Source organism: Orcinus orca, chromosome 16 (genome assembly GCF_937001465.1).
Source record: "Orcinus orca chromosome 16, mOrcOrc1.1, whole genome shotgun sequence".
NCBI lineage: Eukaryota > Metazoa > Chordata > Mammalia > Artiodactyla > Delphinidae > Orcinus > Orcinus orca.
The window spans coordinates 70,102,961-70,119,524 of NC_064574.1; the positions used below are offsets into that span (position 1 = coordinate 70,102,961).

Genomic DNA, 16,564 nt, shown 5'->3' on the forward strand with positions numbered 1-16,564 from the left:
GAGAGGGTGTGGAGAAAAGGGAACCCTACTGCACTGTTGGTGGGAATGTAAATTGATACAGCCGCTGTGGAGAACAGTATGGAGGTTCCTTAAAAAACTACAAATAGAACTACCATACGACCCAGCAATCCCACTACTGGGCATCTACCCTGAGAAAACCAGAATTCAAAAAGAGTCATGTACCAAAATGTTCATTGCAGCTCTATTTACAATAGCCCGGAGATGGAAACAACCTAAGTGTCCATGATCAGATGAATGGATAAAGAAGATGTGGCACATATATACAATGGAATATTACTCATCCATAAAAAGAAACGAAATTGAGCTATTTGTAATGAGGTGGATAGACCTAGAGTCTGTCATACAGAGTGAAGTAAGTCAGAAAGAGAAAGACAAATACCGTATGCTAACACATATATATGGAATTTAAGGGGAAAAAATGTCATGAAGACCCTAGGGGTAAGACAGGAATAAAGACACAGACCTACTAGAGAACGGACTTGAGGATATGGGGAAGGGGAAGGGTAAGCTGTGACAAAGCGAGAGAGAGGCATGGACATATACACACTACCAAACGTAAGGTAGATAGCTAGTGGGAAGGAGCCGCATAGCACAGGGAGATCAGCTCGGTGCTTTGTGACCACCTAGAGGGGTGGGATAGAGAGGGTGGGAGGGAGGGAGACGCAAGAGGGAAGAGATATGGGAACATGTGTGTATGTATAACTGATTCAGTTTGTTATAAAGCAGAAACTAACACACCATTGTAAAGCAATTATACTCCAATAAAGATGTAAAAAAAAGAGAACACTTAAAAAAAAAAAAAAGACAAGCCTGGGTTGGCCAGAGGATGCTCTGGTCCTTCCTTACTGCCCTGCCACAGGGTCTGGGATTCTTCCGTTCTGTCACAAATGCAGCCATAGACAATACATAAATGGATGGGCGTGGCTATACTCCAGTAAAGCTTTATTTTAAGAAATGGGCTGTGGGCTGATTTGGCTAGCAGGTTCTAGTCTGTTGATTCCTGGTTTAGGGGAGTCCCCCTCTGGGATACCTCTTGAACAAGATGCAGGTTACAATCCAGGAACCAGCATTTACAAAGTGGTTGCGTCTTAGTCGAGGCACCTGAAGCAGCCTGCGTCAGCAGGACCCTGGGCCCGAATTTCAGCAGAGGTACAGGCCACAAAATTTATTTTACAGCAGGACATTGCCCCCCCCCCCCAACTTAGCTTTCTGCTGATTTTCCAAAGAGCAATGGAGGTGGGCCCAGCACTGTGATCACTGATGCGTCAGGGAAAGAGAGCCTGCACATTTAATTAAATGTTATTCAAGAAATAAAATTCAGGCCCTCAGCTGACAACGCAGAATATTAAAGCATCAATTTCCTGAAGGAAACCTGCCTTAATGAGATCCTCCAAATAAATGGAAAGGGAAAAAAACGGATTAATCCCAGCTGCTAATGTCAGCCCCATCAACCCAGAGCAATGTCTTGATCAACAAAAGCTGATGATATTGGTTTATTGGGAGAAAGAAGGCATGGAGGGCTCTGTCAGGTCCACTAGATTCCAGAGGCAGCCAGAGTCCTGGAAAGAAGACCCTTTCTTCTCATGAGCCCCTAGAATGAGAAGCCATACAAGTCATACCCTCCTGGCCAAAGGTGCTAATAATTGAGTAGAGTGGAACTGGGAGGTCTGTAGTGGAGGGTCACAGTGCTCTGTCCTTGGTCCTGTCCCAGGCAACCTTTCCATTAGCAACTTGGAAATGTACAAGGGGAGATATTGACCTCATCTGTTGAATAAGCTAAAGTTGGAGTTCAATTAATTTATGTAAGATACCTGAAATCCTTAGAACAAAATAGATTCCTTTTCTTGTCTAACCCTTCAGTCACCTCTTTGCTAGAGAAACCAATGTGAATAAGATCTATTTACTCAACTGACTGCAATTTTCATGGTTTTTACCATTCTTTTACTCCCTGTTCTATTATGAACAATACGTTACCTCTAATTTGACTCATTCATTATCTCAAATAAATATATTTTTAAAGGACACTTGAGATCACTACTGTAAATGAAAAACTGGTATAACTTTCCACCAGCCAAAAGCAGCCGTAAATACGATGAAAACTAGCATTGTTATTGTGGCTCAATATCATTGCCAGAAAAAGCCTGGGATTCACTCTCCTTGTTAATTAGAGAGATGAGGAAAAGTTAGAGAAGTGTTAACCACATACAAGAACCAACTGAGATTTCCATATTATATGCTCAGCTATTCATTGACATTTAATGTCATGTCCCTGTACCATGATCTATGCCTTCAGACAGCCTGAATCTGCTTCTGTTGCTTACACTCAAAAGTCCCCTAACTGACACACAGTCTCCTGATGACCAGCTCTTCCCGTATCCCTGGTCCTACGACTCTTGCTTGCAAATGCCGTAGAGAAGCTTCATTCTGGGACATGAAATAAAACAACGTTAAGTTTTGAGCATAGCCAGTTAACAGTAAGAGGCTACTAAGGTCTTTCTTGCTGCAAGTCAAATTGGCCGGGGAGCCAGGGCAGGGCTGAGCCCTTTCTGAATCGTTCAGTACTCTCTTCCTCTATGCAGTGGCTGCCACCGTGAGCATCAGATCTGCGGGTGTTGGATGATGATTGACTAAACACACCAATGCACTCCTCTACTGCAGAGCCAAAGATGACTGCTGGTGTTTGGGAGGAAAGTCTCTGTGTATGTATTTTCCCATCTAGTTTTGTACGTAGAGACTGGAAACATTTCCCAGAATGACTGGAGAAAATGTCAGTCTTTATTATGGGCGAGATGAATCTGCTTTGGGGAAGTTTTATTGAATGTCCAATAGTCACGATTAGTCTTCATTGAATACTAAATATAAATATGAAGAATCAGAAAAGACAACCAGATTGTGAAAAATCTCATAAATTTATTTTTGCAGTGCTGATAAATCCACTTCTGATTAAAATAATTCATCACATATCTATAGCAAGCAATACTGGGTGGTTATCCATATGTGAATTTGTCTTAGAAATATGTACCAACTTAAAGTGATTTTTAATAAAAATACATTATTTTTAGCCAGCAATTTGGTTCCAAGGGCTGGTTGCTGACAGAGGGAAGGGAACTATTCTATGAGTCAGTGAACGTTTTCCAGAAAATAAATTAAGGAGAAAACAAGAGAGGCAGCTAGCTCCCGGTGTGATACAAATTCATTGTGATTACATTTGCCTTGAGTTTCATTTTTCTTAATTTTTTTTGGGGGGGGTGGGAGTGGATTGTGGCTGTGGTTTTGTTTTTAATCAAGTCAATCGGACAGCTTCTGATAACTCTGGCTGGGTTTGTAGTTTCCTTGAAAGTGTCATGACTTGGAGAAAAATCTGAGAAATGGCCTAGAATATGCCCACACTCGAAAGGTCTTTAGGATGACATTCAAGCCCCCTCACAACCAAATCTCCACCCACTATACCCTGCTTCCCAGGTCCCCCAAAGCTGTGCTTCAGCTGCATTAAATTCTCATCTTTCTCCAGAGTAGTAGGCATGTTCTCTGTGAAATAAAAGGGGGAGATAAGAAAACTTATTTATATTTGCTTGCATTTGCGTAAAGCTACTCTGGAAGGATGCTTAGGAGACAAAAGAAAGTGGTGATATGCGGGTGTGGGGGGGGAGTAGGGTGGGAAATGAATGGGTGGAGGTAGGGATGGAGAGGGAGGAAGATATTCACTATACACATTTTTTTGCCTTTAAACTTTTGAACTATGTGAAAATATCACCCATTCAGAAATAAAAGGGAAGGAAGGAGAGAAAAAAGGAGGTAAGGAAGGAAGGATGAAGGACAAGAGAGAAGCAGGGAGGGAGGAATTCTCCTTATTCTAGGAACACATTTCCAGGCCTTTGCCCTTGCTATTTCCACTTCCTGGATGACTTCTTCAACCTGGCACCCACACACATACTTCCATATTTTGCCAGGAAAACTCCTGCAGATGCTTCAGAACCCAATTCACATGCCACCTTCTTTGTGAATATGTCACCCAAGAAGAGTTCCTCTGTGCTCCAAAGAACCCTGGTCGGAATGTATACTCCCCATAGGCACAGAACAGGAGATGCCTTGTTCTCTGTTGTAGTATCTGCCTTTATTATGGTCCCCAACACATAGTAGGAGCTTTATAAACATCTATCGAATGAATTAGGAGACATAAGGAGGCTGCATAACATAGTGGTTAAGAGCACGAACATGGATGTCAGGCAGACCTGACCGATAAGGGCTGTGTGACCTTGGAAATGTGAACTACCCTCTCTGAGATTCAACTCCTCCCCCCAAGGGGTGTAGCAAAGACTCAATAAGGTAACTTACGTGCAATGAACATGCAGTGTTAGCTATATTATAGTGGCTGTACTTGCCGTGTCAGTTGGCACACTGTATGACAGTCCCCTGCCACATTTCTGCCTCCACCTCCAGGCTAGAGGTTCTTGAGGGTAGGGACTCTGTTTGCTCCATCTCTGTTGCAATTCTGCAGCACCTAGGCTAGATGCCCTAGGCAAGAAGTCAGCCAGAAAGCAGTTCTCAGAAGGGTTTGTCGACTGACTTTAAAAGGGAGCAAATGAATGAGGAGCCTTCTACCAGAGGGGAAGAAGGAAGTGAAACAAATGAACAGGTAGGAATCACTCTTGCTGATAACTGGGACCCCAGAAGCACAAAGCACCCAGAGCTGGAAGAGAACAGAAGCCAGACGTCGGCCCTGAAGCCATCCCCTTAATGGGGATTCAAGATGAGTTGAGAGCTGGAGCCTGAGCTTGGCCATCCCTCAGTAGGAGCCCTGCTCAGCCAGCCCTCACCCACTCACTTCCTTCTGCAGGGCGGTGCCTGGTGCCTCCTTGCCCTGGCACCCCTCTCCTGCTATGGCTTTTCCCCAGGTGCCATCTGCCCCAAACCCAGCATGTGCAGCCTTCCTTACCCCGCTTCCCCATCCACTGGGCACCGGTCCGTTCCCTGCATTGGCCTTTGATCTTTTACAAACAGCATGGGTAGCTCCCGTTTGTCAAGCCCGTACACCATACTTTGCAGGTGTTATCATGTAAGTGTCATTTCCCCCGTTTTACAAAGGGGAAAACTAAGGATCAAAGAAGTTCAATGGGGGCTTCCCTGGTGGCGCAGTGGTTGAGAGTCCGCCTGCCGATGTAGGGGACACGGGTTCGTGCCCCGGTCCGGGAAGATCCCACGTACCGCGGAGCGGCTGGGCCCGTGAGCCATGGCCGCTGAGCCTGCGCGTCCGGAGCCTGTGCTCCGCAACGGGATAGGCCCCAACAGTGAGAGGCCCGCGTACCGCAAAAAAAAAAAAAAAAAAAAGAAGAAGTTCAATGACTTCCTCACTATTGCACAACTATTAAGAGGTTAAAGCCAGGATTTAATCACACAAGTCTGTTTGATTCTGAGACAAGGGCTCCTAACTACACCCCAAGTCCCCTTCCCTATGAGACCCACGGCAGAAGCTTGCTGAGTTTCACACTTAGCCCATCCCAATAGCTCCTTCAGATTGCCTATTCCAACTGGGAATGCAGCATCTCGAGCAAGGCATCTTCTATGATCTTCTTGAATACCTTCCTAGATGGGGAGCTGACTCCCTCACTGCCTCTTCCCCTCTAGTTTCCTTCCACTGCACTGGTGGGCAAGCTGATGCTCCTTGGAGCTTCCTAGACCAACTGGAGGGTCTCTGCTGCCCTCGCCCTGTCTCCTGTCTCCCAGAGTTCAGCCTGCCACTCAGCTTCAGAGGGAAGCCTCAATCCCTCGTGCCCTGGGCACAGTGCTACACATATAATAGATGCTTGAGATGGCTGTCTCTGAGTTTTTGCCTGGGCAACCAGACCTCCAAAAGAGGGACCCTCCCCTGCCCAGGCTGTATCTGATGTGCCCAACTATTCCTTCAAATGACTGTATTGACACATCACAACGTACCTTGGGTAGCTTGGGATGGCACGCAGCTCTCTGGATGAAGAAGTATTCATTGTCCTGGGTGTGTGAATCCAGCTTTCATTTACTCCATTCACTGTCTTTCATTAAATAGTCACTGTGAATATACTGTGCTGGACAGCGAAGACCCAGACATAAATCAGACAGTCTCTGACCTCAGAGAGATTCCCATGGAGTCAGAGTCCTAGAATTGGAAACAGAGACACAAATGCAACGTGGAAAGAAGAACTGATGACGCTGTAATTAACAACACTTTGCATCATTCTTAACGCTGCCGCCTTGCCCTGCAGACTGTGCCCTGGCGCAGACCGTGTCCGCCTTGTTGATCACCGTTTTTTCTTGCGCAGAGCCGTGCTCAATGGGAACTCAATGCTGATCTGGTGAATGAATGAATGAACAAACAAACAAATGAATGAATAAATGTCCTAGAAGTTTACACAGTGTGTTGCTGGAACACGGGGGCTGACACCAACTCCTTGGAAAAAGAGTGCTGAGCAACGAGTTTAACTTCATGGCTCATGTGCCAGTGGGGGTGGGAACTGGGGGCTCAGGAAACTGCAACGAGCAGAAGGAACTGCCCAGACGAAGGCAAAGAAATTCAGCAAAGGCTGAAGTGTTTGGGGAGCTACAAGTGTCTTCGTGTGACTGCGAAAGCAATTCACGGCTGTGCCAACGCACTTAATTATCTGAATTTTGAGCACAGCACTGAGTCTGAAATAGAAGCCACTGTGGTTTACACGTAGGAAAGGGGAGGGGCTGTGTCCACACCCGTCAGGAGTAAACTCCCTACCTATTCCCTCTCCTTTTGCCCAGCCTGGGTCCCTGGACCTGCAGACATGACCTTGAGCATCTGCCTCCCATGGGATGGAGACTGCCAGTGCCTCTCAAGGAAACAGGCGTGTGCTTAAATTCACGGCACACTCTCCAGTGACTGGGCAAGTGACGCGCCCTTTCCTGGGGCTGACAGATCCCTGGGCTGCTCATCGACCAGTGTGCCTACCCCCAAGCACTGTGATTAGCCAGGGTGTGGTGACAGCTGGCTGACATTAATTATCTGTGAGTTAGAGGCATCTGAAAGCACAGGCAGAGGGCTGTCAACAGAGCAAGACAACAATGATGATTGCTCCTGGGCTTTGCAGCGGGGACCACGACCAGGGACAGGGGCTTTCAGGTTCAAGGAGGGGTGGGCAAGGCCAGCAGCCCTTCCCAGCAGTCTCCAGGGCTGTCCACCAGCAATCTTTGGGCTAATTCACAAGTAGGTCAGGCATGCGGTGGCGATCAATGCATTACCCATCACCCTGCCCCAACGCCCCGTCCATCACCACATCCTGGCAGTTTGGCCTCCTAAATAGTTTTCACATCTGTCCACTTCTCTGCAGCCCAGTGATGCCAGCCCAGTCTCCTCGCATTGCAATTGCCTCCTCTCTTGTCCTTTCCTGTACTCAGGCCCCCCTCTACACACAGCAGCCAGAGCAGACCTTCAAAGTCCAAGTCAGACCCTGCCACTGCTCTGCTCAGAACACACCCTCCCTGCAAACCCAGCCTGTGGCCCTGCTGGACCCTCCAGCTTCATCTCCACCCCAGACCTCTGCTCTCCTATCACAGTCACTTTCAATCGTTTTCCCAACCGTGCCTCTTGCCATGTGGCTTTTGCCCATGCTGTTCCGCCTGAGCGAAATGCTCTTCCCTCTCTCCCCTATGCTCTAGTGTTCCTTAAATCTCATATCATGTGTCTCTTCCTCCACAGAGCATCCCTCAACCCCAAACCAGGACAAGTTCCTTTGTCTCACAAGGAGGCAGTGCAAGGTAGTGGCCAAAGGCAGGGAAGCTGGTGTCAAACAGCCTAGATTCAAGTCCCAGTCCCTCCCTGACTGTGTGACACTAGACAAGGTACTTAACCTCTCTGAACCTCAGTTTCCTCCTCTATATAATTGGAGATGACAATAATGCCAATCCCACAGGGTTGTTTTAAGGACTAAGTTAGTAGAGGTAAAAGGCACTTGGAGCCAAGCCTGGCAGTGTGTGCTACAAAAGCAATGGCTGTTGATGTTTATACATTTCTTGTTTCTCTGTTTGTAACCATACCCTCCTGAATGGAATAATTTGATTAATTCTGTCTTCTTCAATATGCTCTAGGCCAGGGCAGCTCAACAATCAGCACTATTGACATTTGGAGATGGATAACTCTTTGTTGTGGGGCTGTCCTGTGTATTGTAGGGTGTTTGGCAACTTATGTGGCATCAACACAGGAGATGACAGTAGCATCCTTCTCATTGTGACAACCGAAAATGTCTCCAGACTCTGCAATGTTGCCTGGGGAAAATCAACCTGGGCAAGACCCCTGCTCTGGTCTCTCTGACCAGGGAGTGTAGGTGGTCTCCTTCACAATTTCCTCACAGCACCTCACGTTTAGCCCGCAGTAGGTGCGCACTCAGTAGATATTAAATGAATCAATGAATGAGGGAATGAATGAACACATCCCCAGAGACATCTGTAATATAAGGGTCTCAGGGGATATGAAATCAGAAGGTCTGGGGCCAAGTCCTGCCTCCACTAGTCCAAGACGGGGGGCACCTAGGGCAAATCATTTCAGTCCTCTGAGGCTCAGTGTTCTCCTCTGTGAAATGGGGGTGTTGATAATGATGCTGATCTCTCCCATCACATGGGGAGGTAGTTGGCCCGTTTGAAACTGATAGAATGACTTTGCTCCTATCACCGCAGCCCGCCTTGTCTGGCATCATCTGGGCCGTGATGGGCATGGGCATGTAATATATGTAGTACATAAGGAACGTAATATATCCCTTCCTCTCCCTTTTAATATTGCTGTAAATATGTCTTATGGGGGAGATAATCGAGATACAGTGCGAGTAACGGTGATGATGGAGTCAGACGGATAGAATCTCTCACCTGTCCGGAGGGCAGTTCCCCTGTCATTGCTCCATTATGAATGGTGTCTTGGGTAGATTGCTGTGTAGTGTATTTTGAATTATGGCAAGCCCCGAGCACTTAATTACATTGTGTTTCTAATAAGGAGAGGAGCCACATGGTAGCGGGAGAGCATTGTGCTCCAGAGTTTTGCCCACCCAGGTTCAAATCCTGGCTGTGATGCTCCCCACTGTGTGAGCTCAGGCACATCACCTACCTTCTCTGGACCCCAGTTACTTTACCTATTAAATGGGGGCAGAGATGAGTGTCACAGCACAATAAGATATTTGGAAAGGACATGGGTTTAGAGGAGGCGCAACGCTGGGTGGGAAAACGGGATGACTCCAGTAAACTCCAAGTATCTGTCAAATGTGCTAACAGGGTTTATTTGCAGGAAATGATCCCATCCAGGGGACCTAAGAGATCAATGATTTGACTTCTAAGATGAACTGATTCTTCAGCTCTCCACTAGTTCTTCAGGGGTCACATGGCGCAGTTTCTAACATCCCTAGAAATTGGGCATTGGGCTCAGTCACCCTGGTCTCTGTTTTCATGTTCCCAAAATGTGAACTGGAAATGATAAGGACTTCTGTGTTGCATGGTGTTAGTCCAATGGCGTGGAAGGTACTCCAGTCAGTGGAAGATTGGATGCCCCACGTGTGAAATCTCTTCCATCCCGTAACAAAACTTACCTTTCCTGTCTTCCTTGCAAGCCCTTAGCCCCTTCCCAAAAGAAGAAAATACAGAGCTGACACACACACCCAAAATTAAATCTGGGGGGCTCTCGTAAAGGCTCAAGCTACCCAAGATTTTCCTGTCCGTGTCCAGAAGTAAGTGTCTCAATAATTCAATTCTAGTACCTGGTTGCAGCCCAGAATTAATTCAAGACACTCTAAGTGGACACCCCAGGGCACAGGGCTGCTCGCTGGGCTTCCGGGGCCAGAGTCATCTCATTAAAAACCAGGTCCACTGCTCCCTGGGCTCCCCCACTGGGCTGAGGCCACTCCTCTGAGCTTCAGGCCACTTAACCAGCACAATGCCCCAATGTCCCACCCAAAGGAGGGGGCACAGCCCACAGTTTTGCTAAATGTTACCATTGAGGTAAAACTGGGAAAAGTATACAGAAGATTTCTCTGCATTGTTCCTTACAACTGTGTGAATTGAGAATTATCCTAAAACAAAAACTGATCACTGGGCCCCATTTCCAGGGTCTGATTCAGTAAGTCTAATGTGAAACTTGCATGTTTCATCACATTTCTCTTTTCCCCAGCTTTACTGAGATTTAATTCACATATAACATTGTGTAAGTTTAAGGTGTACAACATGATGATTTTTTTTCTCATTTCTTTTATTTTTTAAATTGTAGTTGATTTCCGAAGTTGCATTAGTTTCTGCTGTATAGCAAAGTGATTCAGATATAGATACAGATATAGACATAGATATAGATACTTTTTCAGATTATTTTCCATTAAAGTTTATTACAAGATATAGTCCACATATAAGTGATATCATATGATATTTGTCTTTCTCTGTCTGACTTACTTCACTTGGTATGATACTCCCGAAGTCCAGCCATGTTGCTGCAAATGTCACTCTTTCATTTTTTTTATGGCTGAGTAGTATTCCATTGTGCATATATATACCACTTTGGAGACCAATCTGGAGTCCATGTTGTCACCTGGGCTTCTGACTTACCACTGTGACTGACTATACATCCAGAGGTTCCAACAGCCCCCTCCTTGGGTTTGATCAATTTGCCAGAGTGGCTCACAGAACTCAGAGAAACATTTTACTTACTAGATCACCAGTGAGTTATAGAAGCATTTAATTCAGGAACAGCCAGGGGGAAGAGAGGCACAGGGCAGAGTATGTGAGAAGGGGTGCAGACCTTCCATTCCTCTCCAAGAGCTCCACTCTCCCTGAATCTCCATGTGTTCACCAACCCAGAAAGTCTCCAAACCCAGTCCTTTTGGGTTTTATGATGACTTCATTACATAGGCATGATTGATTCAATCACTGGCCATTGGTGGTTGAACTCAATCTCCAGCCCCTCCCCTCCCTTCCCTGGAGTCTGAGGATGGGCCTGAAAGTTCAAAGCCTCTACTCACAAGGTTGGCTCAACTAATCATCAACCCCCAAAAGTCACCTCGTTAACATAACTAAAGACACCTTTCTTGCTATCATAGCTTAGGAAATTCCAAGAGTTTTAGGAGCTCTTTGGCCAGAAACAGGGACAGTAACCAAATATATATATGTATCTCGTATTATAAATCACCCATATCACAATGACGGTGATGATAAAGAAGAAGCCAACAATGACAATGACATCAACCGTTATAGCATTTATTGGTTACATACTGTGCGCCAGGCTTTTTACATTGTGAGTACACCGTGCTCTACGTACTGTCCTTATAAGTGGAGCCTCGGAAGTTAAAATACGTGCCAAGGTCATGCAGCTGGTAGGTGATGGCGCCTGGACATTGATTCCAAGCATTCCCTTTTCACCAACATGTCAGGGATTGAAAACCAGTGTCCACTGCTACACTCCAGCCTGCAGATGTATGTTGTTTGACCAGCAAAGTGATTTAAATTTTTGGAAATTTGTTTTCAATATTTAAATATAAGATTTGGGTTTTTTTTATTTTAATTTTCGTATTACTCGAAGTCCTTGTTTCTGGCTTTTGGAAAATTCAGAACATTGGCCACAGCAAGCCAGGGTTCCCACGTGATAACTATTGGCCTAAAGGGCTGCCCACTTTAGACCCAGCTTGGATCCACCATTTTGCCAAAGTCCATACACGGGCTATTTCTCTTCTTAGGTCGTAGGCCGGCTCCAAAAGCATTTGCATTTTCAAACTTGCCATTTGCATTTTCAAACTTGCCATTTCCACAACACTGACCACAGGCCGGTGGTCAGCCATCTGGCTTTTAGATCCTACTGAGTGACCTTCCTCTGGCCCAAGGATCAGAGGCTGGCTCTGGGACCTCACTGACTTTCCATATCTCTGGGAAGGCCTGCTGGAGGTCCGGTGTGGGCTGTGCCTGATGGGAATCCAAGGAACTGGTCCAGAAGCTGCCACGGCATTGCCCTTAAAAAGCATGACATGAACTTAGATCCGAAGATGAAATTGGTTTGGGAGGTGGCAGGTCCTGTGCTCTCCGCACCGTGGCTGCTGGGAGAAAACAATCCATCTGGCATGAACAAGATCAATGCCAGCTCAGTGAATTCCCCCAGAAACTGTGAAATTGCGTAAAAGATTTGATCAAAGTCCCCATCAGCCACCAAGCTGTAATGACTTCTGTGATTTTTCTTAACCGGATTTTAATTTTTATGTTTATTATTTAGGGACTGATGGAGCACAGGAAATGCCTCAGCCTCTGGACGCCTCTTACCTCTCCCGTGAAGCACTTTAAGAACTCGGAAAAACTCAATTGCAAAGGAAAAGCATTTGGCTCTCAATGTTTCATGTTCTGTTCCCGCTCCCCAGGCTTGGAGACAGCTCAGGAACTTAATTAAAATCAGCGGAGAAAAAGAATTGAATAAATCACAACATGAATATCTCTGAAAGTCTATATCACAGCGCAGCGGCATGGAGGTGAACAAAAGATGCTCTGTTCCCTCTCTCCCTCTGGAAAGGGGAAATATTAAAATTATCTCAGAGCACACTTGATCTCTCTCTCTCTCTCTCTCTCTCTCTCCCTCTCTCTCTCCCTCCCTCCTCTCTGATAGCAGGAATAGGAGACAGAGACTGTCAAAGAGGTCAAGGGTATGGATCTGGCCCTCATTCCCAAAAGAGGTCACTAGACACAGAAAAGACCCCCAACCATCACTGAACGTAAGACATGTGACATATTTCTCCCTCCAGCAACGCTACAGAGTCATTGCGCTTAAGCCCCATTTTGCAAATTAGGTTAAGAAATTTTCCCCAAGTTTACCTGGCCTTCAGGTGGCACCTGATGCCCATTATTTACCTTGAATTCAGCAAGACATCCTTCCCCAAATAGCCCAGTAGATTCTTCCTAGCACTTGTGGACAAATTACTTCCAGGGGATCTGAGTCACACCCAGAAAGGGATGGGAGAGGACTCCACAGGACCACCAGCCTGGCCCCTGCCTCTCGGCACAATCACTTCACCACTCAGTCCCCACGAGAACTGGGCTCACTCCTCACAATTGCCAGAGGAGGAAACTCTCCTCCAGCCTTGAAAATGCACTTAAGCGTCTAACATCCCGCGTTCTCCGTGGAGCAGACCTTGCTCAAATCTAATCTGAATCTTTTGGGCTGCAGGCTGGATCTTGTCCTTAGGGTAAATCCGAAAATGAGTGATGGACCTTTTCCTTCTTTCATCCCTCCCTCCTCCATCCTTGTCAAAGTTCTGCCCTCTTGCCTCCCAAAGCAGGTGAAACACCCAAACCAGTGCCTGGCACAAAGCTTGCGTTTATTAAATATTAATTCCTTGTGTTTGTTTCTTCCTTCCACCATGCCTGTGCTCTGGGGTGGGGGGCACTCATCGGCCACCCCATCTTTCTCTTGGAGTTATTCACAGTCTCAAAAGAAGGACCATGCTTAAACACAGAGCTGCAAGGCAGGGACGTAGATGTGATAACAGAGCTAAAACTACGGTGGGATCCCAGGGAGAGACCTGCTCTGCCTTTCATGACCCAGTCGCCAGCATGCCCCTACCTCAAACCTTCTGGTTGCCTTTAGGACAAAGGTTGGATCCCTGGGTCCCGCCCCCCCCCCATCTGGCTCCACCTTAGGGCGTCCTCCCTTCGGTCACGGCAACCTCACTCCCTGCCCTGAGGGTCCTCACACAAACTCTTTCTTCCTCCTGAAGTATTCTTGCCTCTCCACTTTATCTGGCCATATCCTATTTCTCATCCATACTCTGCTTAAATACCACTTTCCCAGGAAGCCCTGCGGGACCCCCAGCCCAAAACAGGTGCAGGTTCCTTGCTCTGTGCTCAAGCTAGTTTCCTTTTTAAACACTTGCAACATTGAACGAATAGTTACTCTTCAATAGCTGTTTTCTGCTTGACCAGAAGCACCCTGAGGGCGGGGAAGACGTCATACCAGCTGATATTTTAGCTGGGGCTTGACAGTTAGATAGAACAGACCAGTGGGAGAGGGACAGATGAAACAGGAACATAAAAGGTGTTCCTGGTCTTCCCTGGTGGCGCAGTGGTTGAGAGTCCGCCTGCCGATGCGGGGGACACGGGTTCGTGCCCCGGTCCAGGAGGACCCCGCGTGCCGTGGAGCGGCTGGGCCCGTGAGCCATGGCCGCTGAGCCTGCGCGTCCGAAGCCTGTTGCTCCGCAACGGGAGAGGCCACAACAGTGAGAGGCCCGCGTACCGCAAAAAAAAAAAAAAAAGGTGTTCCTGGGGTTGGATCGTTGCATTTGTATTAGTGAACCCTTGCCCCAATAACGCCATAACACAAACAGCTCGACGCTCAGCAGCTTACAGCAAAAAGCATTTATTCTCATGCTCCTGGGACTGCAGCTAGGCTGATCTAGGCTGTCCTTGTGCTCTGCTGCAAGCTGTAAGTAGGCTGCACTTGGCTCCAGGCTCCAGGTCGGCTTCAGTCCACACATGGCTCAGGCTCCAGGGTTCGTTCAGGGTCCAGAAGGAAGGGGTTGTAGCCACCTGGAGCACGTCCTTCTCATGGCAGATCATGTTATAGCTAAAACTGACTGGACTAGCTAGGTCTCCATCGCCTTACGCTTCACTTGCACGCCCTCTTTCCATATGTTTTTTTCCTTCTTTTGTTAATGATTCCTTTGCACCTAATAGCCTAGAGTAACTCATTTGTTAGTTAAAGCTATATCAGGCACCCGGTGTTTATCCTCTTTGAAACAATCCCTTACATTCTTCTTCTTTGAAGCATTCTTCATTCCAGAAGAGAAGGTCACTGTACAATAACCCCAAAGACCACCAGAGCCCATCTCTGGACCTCCCGATGCTGGCCTTGACGGCTTTGAAATGTTCCATGAGAAGAGAAGAATGCAGACCCCGCACCTGCCCCGATCCTTATGAAGAACCCTATTTTGAGCTAACACTGTAAGTTTTACTCACTGAACCCTTTCAGGGAGGACACAGTCTTGAGGGCATTAGCCTGTTGTGGCCTCCTTTGCCTGGCAAAGCAATAAAGCTACTCTTTTCTTCTTCACCGAAAACTCTGTCTCCATGATTTCGATTCAGCACTGCTGTACAGAGACCAAGATTTCGGTAGCAATCACCTGAGCGAGGCGAACACTCGGGAACATGCGAGTGTCCAGCCTTGGCCCAGAATGGGCAGTCGACGCTCTCACCCCCGCTCCAGGCCACGCCCAACACGGATGGGGTGGGGCAATGTGTTCTGCCTCTACTGGGAAGAACTCAGAGTCATGTGGCCAAGAGCACAGATACAGAGTTTAAACCTGGGAGGGTGTGAACACTGGGAAAATGACTCCATCCCTCACAGCAAGAGCAGGGTGAGCAAGACAAGGACTGAGACGGCATCTAGGTTTTTATTTGTGGCAGAAATGTGGGACATGCTGGAAAACGTGGGAAGAAGCACACACTTGAGGACGACGTTGAGTTCTGCTCTGAGCATGTGGACTGCGTACAGTGCCCAAGACTTACCCAGCTAGAAAGGTCTGACCTCCACTGTTCTGTATCTCAAAGGAAAGGTCTGAACTGAAATCTGGGAGCATTAGTGTAAAGATGGCAGCCAAGGCTTTGGGGGACGGAGAGGGCTGTTCAGGGGCAGTGTGTGGGGTGGCAGACTTCACTGACTGACTACCCCCTTCCCTGCTGCCTTTGCAGCCAGGGATAGACATGTGACCCTGTTCTGGCCAATAAGGTGAAAGGAAAGTTTTCCCAGGAGGATTTTTGAAAGGTTTTGTCCTACCTGTAAAAGGGCAGATTCACAGAGTGAGATGCTGGCATTGTTCTTCATCACTGTCCCTGCTTTAAACTCAATAAAATGCTCATCACTACAGTATTTTGTCACTATGAGATTGACAAGTATAGGGGAAAAGCTAACAAGCTAAAAATGTTGAGGAAAAAGCATAGAAAGAGCCCGAGTCCTTAATGACACCACTGGGTAGCTCTAAGACACCCAAGGTCATTTCAAGGAAACAATGAGTATCCTTATGGCTTAAGCCACTGTTCCTCAAGCAATCTGTCACTTAAAGCTGAATGCATTTCTAATTGATTCAAGGGCTATGAACTAAACCTGGGGAAATAACAACAAATATTTAATTGGTGGGAATAAAAGGAGGAGCTAGTAAAATAGGAAGGAAAATGAAAAGAGAGACCTTGGAATGTGGAGAAAATATTAAAATATAATCAGAGCCCAATTCTGCAGGGAATTTCATTGAGATAATGCATGAAAATTATCCACTGGATTTCACAGGCAGGAGGCCACTGCCACAGACTAAAAGTTTGTGCCCTCTCAAAATTCATAAGTTGAAATCCTAAATCCCAATGCAACGGTACTTGAAAGTGGAGCAGTTGGGAGGTGATTAGGGCATGAGGGTGGAGCCCTCATGAATAGGATTAGTGCCCTTATAAAAGAGACTCCAGAGAGACCCCCTGCCCCTTCTGCCATGTGAGGACATAGTGAGAAGATGGCCATCTATGAGTCAGGAAGTGGGCTCTCACCAGACACCAAATCTTCTGACAC

General features: G+C 46.9%; 1 long non-coding RNA gene across 1 annotated transcript; it reads left to right on the forward strand.

The window, feature by feature from the left end:
• The first annotated feature begins 1,009 nt into the window (after nucleotides 1-1,009).
• Nucleotides 1,010-12,379, forward strand: LOC125961429 (uncharacterized). Its single transcript, XR_007472146.1, has 3 exons — nucleotides 1,010-1,170; nucleotides 2,601-2,720; nucleotides 12,242-12,379. It is a non-coding gene; the product is annotated as an uncharacterized LOC125961429 (long non-coding RNA).
• Nucleotides 12,380-16,564: the final 4,185 nt, after the last annotated feature.